This window comes from Pipistrellus kuhlii, unplaced genomic scaffold (assembly GCF_014108245.1).
Source record: "Pipistrellus kuhlii isolate mPipKuh1 unplaced genomic scaffold, mPipKuh1.p scaffold_m20_p_9, whole genome shotgun sequence".
NCBI classification, from domain to species: domain Eukaryota; kingdom Metazoa; phylum Chordata; class Mammalia; order Chiroptera; family Vespertilionidae; genus Pipistrellus; species Pipistrellus kuhlii.
Window position 1 is genome coordinate 1,649,354 of NW_023425595.1, and position 9,142 is coordinate 1,658,495.

Below are 9,142 nucleotides of genomic sequence, written 5' to 3' on the forward strand. Positions count from 1 at the left end.
AAACCAAAGAGGAAGGAGCCTGATTCCTCATGGGGCGTGGGATTCCAGCTTCGGGCATGGGTTATGTTGATGGGGCACTGTCGGCTCGTATCTGGTTCACTGCACACTTGCATTTGCGTTCCACACCCTGTAGAACAGCAACTTTGCACTCTGGGACCTCTTGGGGGATGTCAGAGAGCTGGAGGGACCCTGCTCACTCTGCAGATGCCTGGGAGGGACTGCGGGAGCTTGGTTCCAGGGCCTGTCTGGCCCATCTCGCCCTGTCCTGCCCCGCCGACCACCTTCTAATTAATTTCCTTTCAATATGCACGAATCCATGCACCAGGTCACTAGGAAATGTATAAAAGGAAAAAATCAGAGCAATTCCAATGATACTTAGTAAGTACTAGTGTAGAAAAGTTAGTTGGACAGACAGAGCAATAACAATAGGAAGGAAGTAATTTACTAGTTAAATTTCTTTCCAAATCTTAGCCTGTAAGAAGAAGGATCTTATTTAGAAAAGTAACCTTGAGAGTAAACTCAGTACCTGCCATGCATTGTGCTAAGTATTTCTCTGTGTGGGGAGGGAGGGAGAGAGAAATGTCTTAGGTAATACGATAGTGGAAGGTGGTACAAAACAAGAGGCATGAGAATTAATTTAATTAGTATCCTGTTGAATTTAAGAATATAGTGTCCTACACATGTGCAGCAGCAGATTTAGGGGAGCACTATTAGACTGCACCTGTTGGAGTCCTCAGTGATTCCAGTCCTTGTTTAAGGCTTCCAGTTGGAGCTGGCAGTTGTTGTAGGGATTACATTATTTAAAGCCTTCAGCTGGCTAGTGTAGGCAGGCAGTAGCTTAGAAAACACTTAATCTATTTTTTAAAATCTGTTCCTAAGTTTGCTTTGCTTAGGCTGTAAGTCTTCATGCACCACCCACCTGCCACATTCTGGAATCTTTTTGTTAGAGAAGGTAAATTTATCCAAGAATTTAAAAAAATTAAAAAAGATCTTTAAGGGATATCTATATTTTAACACATACTTATTTTGAGTATAATTTATTTGTAATAAATATTTTGCTAAGCAACTAAAAAGGCATTGTTTAAATTTATTTTCAAAAGGGAATTACCAAATTGCTTATTTCAAAAGCTGTCTTAAAGTATTGAACTATAGTTAGAGGGGCTTTTGATAACAAACAATATGTGGACCCTTTCAAAATAAATATTTTAAAAGGGCAATTCCATGTATATTAAGTAATTTGGTAGCCCATTACAATGTATTTGACTTTATTTTAGAGAACAGAATTATTTAATAAGCCATTATGTGCCTTAAAGTGAACTAAAGGAGAGTTTGGATTTAAAAAAACATCCTAGATAACTCTGAAGCAGGATTTATTAGACAAATCTACCTATATGCAATTAACTATTAATTAGAGGCCCACTGAGTTTTTTTTTCACCGAGGAAACCTGCAAATATGCTCTTTCCTATCAGAAATTTTTAGTCTACTTTAAGTCTTTATTTGAATTTGTTTAGACGCAAAATATATTATGTTATTACATTTCCCAAATAAAGAACTGTGCTTCTGATATCATTCATTGTCTGAAGTTCTTTATTGGCTGCCCTCTAAAATAATAAATCTGTTATTTTTCCAAATTGTGGCATATGGAATAAGATAACTATGGTGGTCATATACTCCTGTTTTCCTAAAATTTATGTGTAGAATTTTTGAAAGAAACAAGCAAAACCAAAATAAAATAGCAATAAAATATTAAATATAAAAGTTTAAAATGTTTAGATTACAGGCCTGGAGGCCCCTTATTTGCAAAGCTAACAAATTTCATCACCTTTTTTCTTATCCTCTGTCTTTTCATTACTTTATTTTTATTTTTTATTTATTTATTTATTTTATTTTTTTGGTTAATCCTCAACTAGATTGTTCATTGATTTTTAGGGAGAGTGGAAGAGAGAGGGAAAGACAGAGAGATACATAGGTGTGAGAAACATATCAATTGTTTGCCTCCTGCACCTGACCTGACCAGGCTCCTGGCTGGAGAGGAGCCTGCAACCAAGGGATGTGCCTTTGATCTGAATTGAACCCTATACCCTTTGTCCACAGGCTGATGCTCTATCCACTGAGCCAAACTGGCTAAGGCCATTAAGCTTATGTTGGGAATAAGATGAAGGTAAAATTTTTTTTAGATATGTAGGAGATGAAGAAAATCAATTTAGGAAAGTCTTTTAAATAGACAAGATATGAATACATAATTAATTAAGATAATGGTTGAGCTATTCTAGTGCAGTTTCTTGACTACAAGTGAACCCCCAAAGACAAGTGGAAAATGATTTAATGCTAAATGGTGGCAGCTTTTGGAGAGTCAATGGGCAAATCAAACCAAGTCATCTAAACATTTAAGCAGCTCATTTTCTTTAATTTTATTCAACCAGGCAGAATTTCATAGTTTCTCCAGTTTGGTTGCTTTAAAAGTGTTTTCATTGGGCACTATTCCAGAACCCCACACCCAAGGCTGTTAAGAAGTACCAGCTCACCCTAGCTGGTTTGGCTCAGTGGGTAGAGCACTGGCCTGAATGCTGGATTCAATTCTGTTCAAGGACACATGCCCAGGTTGTAGGCTCAATCCCCAGTAGGGGGAATGCAGGAGGCAGCCGATCAATGATTCTCATCATTAATGTTTCTATCTCTCTCCCTCATCCTTCCTCTCTCTGAAATCAATAATATATATATATATATACATATTTTTTTTTTAATTTTTTTTTTAAGGTATCAGCTCTATTCCCACTTCTAGGTCACCTCCCTCTAAGTCTCTTTCTTGCGTTCAGCACTCATTCCTCTACTCACAGCTAGGGATTCAGCACTCATTCCTCTACTCACAGCTGTCACCACCTGCTCTATTTCCTGAGGTTCCTCCCCCACCCCATCCCACTAAGTCTGGTTGTGGTCTAACCCAGTTTCTTTAGCTTCCCCCCTTCCTTTCTGTCTCTGAAAATAAGTTTGAAGTCTGTTTACACACTAAGAAAACAAAGTACTAGGAGGAACCTGCAAACCAGCTGTCTCTGCCTTTGTAGTAAACATATCCTTTGTTGGAGACCCATTATTTATTCTTTATGTTCCTGACTTCCTCTAAGAATCTTTAAAGAATAAAACTGGAATGTTTATTTAACGTCTCTTTAAGCTATCTGACTTTTCAGCTAAATATCACTTTCCCTAGAGAGTAGCTGCTTACTGCATACACAATGATTGTTGGCATGAAATAGTTAAACAATAAAATCCTAAGCTGCTGCTCCCAGAGGAGCTGGTGAATGGTGTCAAAGGGAGTAAGCACTCTTAACCTGACTACCCTGATGTACTACACTCATTTATAGTCACTAGCCTGGCCTCTGAAAGTATATGAGTTTTCCCTTTTTAGGTCTCTCTCAGTTGAATGCTTATCAAGATTAGCCAATCAGCCGAAACCGGTTTGGCTCAGTGGATAGAGCGTAGGCCTGTGGACTGAAAGGTCCCAGGTTCGATTCTGGTCAAAGGCATGTACCTTTGTTGCGGGCACATCCCCAGTAGGGGGTGTGCAAGAGGCAGCTGATCGATGATTCCCTCTCATCGATGTTTATAACTCTATCCCTCTCTCTTCCACTCTGTAAAAAAAAAAAAAAGATTAGCCAATCATGCCCGATTGGTGTACTCAGTGGCTGAGCTTCAACCTATGAATCAGGAGTTGGCAGTTCAATTCCCAGTCAGGGCACATGCCCAGGTTGCAGGCTCAATCCCAAGTGTGGGGTGTGCAGAAGGCAGCCAATCAATGATTCTCTCTCATCATAAATGTTTCTATATCTCTCTCCCTCTCCCTCTTTGAAATCAATAAAAACATGTTTTTAAATTATCCCATCATGTCTATAAATTTCTAGTGTGTACTATTAAAGAGTACTACCTGGAGTTCAGAAGTAGTATGTTGGAGCCTTGATTTCTCATATAGTAGACTAGAGGCCAGATGCACGAAATTCATGCATGGGTAGGGTCCTTAGGCCTGGCCAGCAATCAGGGTTAGTCTCTGGGGCGACCCTTGAGAGTCAACCAGCAGGGTAATTGGGGGCCCCCGGCACCTGTTTTGGCTGGCCTGGGGTCTGTGAGCTGGGGGCAGCTCCAGCATTGAGCATCTGTACCCTGGTGGTCAATAGAGACCGGTCATAGAGACCGGTCGTTCCATCAGTCATTCCACTGTTCAGTCAATTTGCATATTAGGCTTTTATTATATAGGATGGGCACATAGGACCCTTTCCCCATTGGTTTAACTCTTTGACTTTAAAAAAAAAATGTTTTATTGATGTTGTACAGAGAGGAAGGGAGAGAGATAGTTAGAAACATTGATGAGAGAGAGTCATCGATCAGCTGCCTCTTGCACACCCCCTACTGAGGACATGCCCGCAACCAAGGTACATGCCCTTGACCGGAATCGAACCCGGGACCCTTCAGTCCCCAAGCTGACGTTCTATCCATTGAGACAAACCAGTTTCAGCTCTTTGTCTTTTTTATTCTACTCATCACACCCACACCAAAGGTCACTAGTAATAATCTGTGGCCAACAACTAAACTTTCACCCAGGTAAGCATTCAAGATGTCTTTGCTTAAGTCTGAATTTGCATCCTGGCTTTCTCTTATTTCTCCTCATTTGGATGTAATGATCAGGTTTCATGTTTTTGTTTTTGTTTTTCTTTGGAACTGACCTGGTAACTAAATAGAATACTGCCTCTGGCAATTTCCTGGGGAGCGGGGGTGGGGAGCACCTGAGACTTGGTTAGAAAGTATGTAAGGATGGAGTTTGGCCAAAGGCGGCTGCCCCTAATTGTTCCTTGACTTTTCCAAACAAGCCTGTGCACATGCAGACCCTCAGGTGTCTACTGGAATCTTTATGCTTATTCTTTTTTTTTTTTTTTTTTTTAACATTAGGCTGTCTTTTTTTTTTTTTTTTTTTTTAATATATTTTATTGATTTTGTACAGAGAGGAAGGGAGAGAGATAGAAAGCCAGAAAGAGTCATCGATCAGCTGCCTCTTGCACACCCCCTACTGGGGACATGCCCGCAACCAAGGCACATGCCCTTGACCGGAATCGAACCCGGGTCCTCTCAGTCCCCAAGCCAAGGCTCTATCCATTGAGCCAAACCGGTCTCGGCTATGCTTATTCTTTAGGTGTCCTTGCTTAAAGGACACTGCAGACACAGGTGCCCTCCCAAGATAACTCACCCCACTGATTGTATCTAAAAGATAAACTTTATCTCAAATTGCTGATTACAATAAAAGCCTGAAGGGGCTGGTGATCGAAGCTGCCTGGTTCCTTTATCCAGGCAGTCTCTGAGTCCCCTCCTTCACAGCAAACATTGTGTCAGACTAATCATTCATCCATTGCTCAGGCTCCGCTGGTCAACCCAAATTTTCTTTGACCCAACAGGGAAATTAAATTTCTTCAAAACAGTGGCCATGCTGTATCTCATTTATCCACAATGCCAGAATGGTGTCTTTGGTGTTGTGTACCTTCATCATCTAATTTTGTTAAGGATGATGATGTTGAAGATTACAGCTTTGAAAACTAGTTTTGCTTTAAGAAAGCACTCCATGAGCCTTAATCTTTGCGACATTGTGATAGACTTATATTCAGTCTATGGTGTAGTAGCTATGATCATGAGGTCTAGAGTCAAACTTCCCTCATTCAAATCCTTGCTTTGTCACTTTCTAGCTATGTGACATTGGTCAGCTTACTTAGCTTCTCTAGGCCTCAGTGCCTCTTCTGTACATTGATGATAATGACAATACTTCCTAGGGTTATTAAAGGATTAAATAAGTTCACACTAGTAATGAAGTTAGAACAGTGTTCAATATATAATAAGCACAAAACTTTGTTAAACAGACAAAAAGTGATTTTTAAAATAACAGTTATACCCTAACTGGTTTGGCTCAGTGGATAGAGCTTTGGCCTGAGGACTGAAGGGTCCCAGATTTGATTCCAGTCAAGGGCACATTGCCCAGGTTGCAGACTCGATTCCCAGTGGGGGCTGTGCAGGAGGTAGCCGATCAAATGATACTCTCTCATCATTGATGTTTCTATCTCTTTCTTCCTTCCTCTCTGAAATAAATAAAAAATAAAGAAAGAATAAAATAACTTACTCATACCCACTTCAGTAGTATTAAATTATTATAATAGAAAATGTTTTCATGTGGCTTGGCCAAGTTCCAAAATAAATCCTATATAATAAAAGGCTAATATGCAAATAGACCAAATGGTGGAACAACCAAACAACAGGTCGCAATGACGTGTTCTGACCACCAGGGGGCTCATGTGGAACATGGTGGGTGTTGGCCATGGCATATGGTGGAGCAGGTGAGTGGGGATGCCAGATCAAGACGGAACACCATTCACTGTCATCAGGTTGAGCCTCTGGTGGTTACTGAAAATTCTTTGCTCCCCCCGAGCTTTGCTACTGGCACCGGAGCTGCTGCTTGCACCTGCCTGGCACCAGCCCAGATTGCTCAGTGTTGTCAGCAGCTGCCAGCCCCAATCATCTCTCAGGGCCTCTCCACCTTCCTCCTGCTCCTGAGGGGCGATTGGAGCTGGCGGTGCCTCTTGGACCCACTGCCAGCACCGGAGCCACCGTTCCCACTCACTGCTGACACCAACCCTGCTTGCACCTGCAGTAGGTGCCAGAACCGCCACTTGCACCTGCTGCTGGCACCTGGTGCCAGTTCCAATTGCTTGGCGCCGTCAGCGGGTGAGAGCGGCAGCTGCTGGCCCTGGTTGTCCCTGAGGGCTTCGCCACTTGCCCCTGCTCCTAAAGGATGATTGGGGCAGCAGCCACTGCTCACACCCACTGCTGACACTGACCCCAATCACTCCTGCCATCAGCGGGTGTAAGTGGGACCGTGCCCTCAGCATGTGGGAGCTGAGGTGGCGGGAGCAGGGCTGCTGGCAGACAGGGGACCAGAGGCCATGGTGGGAGGGGTTGGGCAGGGATGTGGAGAATGGGCCGACACTTACCCCTGTGCCGACTGCAGCCTTGCGGCCCACAGTTCCTTTCAAGGTGCATGAATTCATGCAATGGGCCCCTAGTTTAATTATAATTGCTTTGCCTAATATTGAATGCTTTCAATTTCAGAATTTCAGCTTTCAATCACTAATAACAATCATCCATGTGGATTACTCTGAAGCTTAGCAATGAGTATGTGTTTTTACAGTTTCTCTAAAATGGAAATACCTTTCACATAAAATAGATACTTAGAAAGTGTGTGATTAAGTATAGTAGAAGCATTAAAATGTTTGCTTTAAATTTCTTTCTACGTTTTTACAGATTAAGACTTACTAATATATTGACAACACCCTAAAAGGGAACAATTAAAATAAATTATTGCACATTCTTATAATGGTCTACTATGCAGCTGTTTAAAGAATGCATAAATTTGTATTTACTAATATGGAACAGTCACCCAGCTATATTTTGAAGAAAAAAAAAAAGAAACCGTAGAACAGAATGTACGGTATGCGCATACATGCTTCTGTAATAATCCTATTAAATAGGTCACACTCAAAATAAGGTATAAGTAAAAAACAACTTCGTTCTTTCCTTTCACTATCCCTTTAAACCTCAGAGGAAATCTTGTGCAAGATCATAATTTTCTTGGTTACTTTGAATATTCAAAGTTCCCACAGCACTTTTATTTCCAATAATAGTTTCATTTCTGTAATGAAATTGGCCAGTCAGTGAAATAATTTAAATTCCAAACCCCTGTGTAAATTAGAACTTATTCCTCCTCCAGCTCAGCTTTGTGGTAAGCATGAGGACAGGGGCAGCTGTGTGCGTGTGTGTGTGTGTGTGTGTGTGTGTGTGTGTGTGTTGTATTTTCCTCTTTTTTTTTTTATTGATTATGGTATCACATAATTGTCCTCATCCCTCCTGTATTTTCCTCATTTTTTTAAAGATTTTTTTTTCTTTTTTAAATATATTTTATTGATTTTTTACGGAGAGGAAGGGAGAGAGAGAGAGAGCTAGAAACGTCGATGAGAGAGAAACATCGACCAGCTGCCTCTTGCACACCCCCTACCGGGGATGTGCCCGCAACCAAGGTACATGACCTTGACCGGAATTGAACCTGGGAGCTTTCAGTCCGCAGACCGACGCTCTACCACTGAGCCAAACCGGTTTCGGCTATTTTCTTCATTTTTATTTATTTTAAAAAATATATATTTTATTGATTTTTTACAGAGAGGAAGGGAGAGAGATAGAGAGCCAGAAACGTCGATGAGAGAGAAACATCGACCAGCTGCCTCCTGGAACACCCCCTACTGGGGATGTGCCCGCAGCCAACGTACATGCCCTTGACCGGAATCGAACCCGGGACCTTTCAGTCCGCAGACCGACGTTCTATCCACTGAGCCAAACTGGTTTCGGCTATTTTCTTCATTTTTAAAGCAAGTGTAAAGATAACTGAATCTACTACATTATATAACCAGTAATAGCTATTGATGCTTTGTGCTACCCTTGGGCTAGGAGTTAGTACTTCATATCTCAAGAAGAAAATCCATTCTACAAGGCAGTAGAGAGATTTTTGTAGAGAAAATGGATTGGAGGAGTACATCATAAAATCCAGAATAAACTTTAATAAATATCCCACTAAAGAGTTCTCTTCTCTCCTCAAGTTCATCTCTTGAGGAGAGATACCAGATACCTCTCTCCCTTCTGACCCTTTTTTTAGGCAGCCTTGCCTGGTTACAGTCAGCTTTATAACCATTGGAATCTTCTCTCCAAACTCCTAAGTCTCTCCTTTTTCTCCTACATAGAAATTCCGCTCCCTAGGTTCCTTCAATTTTGCATCTTCACACCTGAAATCCTGTTAATCAAGAAATTTCCTGTCACATTATAAGAAAGCAACAGTAAATAAATCCAGGATCCAGATTTACACAGTTGAGGACATTTGGTGTCACAAACCCCCAAACTATTAGAGGCATAAAGGCCCTGGTAAAACAGATGAAGAAACTGACCTCCAATAAGATTCATGGAAGACTATTAGTTATCCTCCAAAATCTGTTTCCCCGTTTTTCACAGTAATAGATTTATAGCTTATTCGAGTCATGGTATGGCCACGTGACTGAATGTTTACTAATGGAA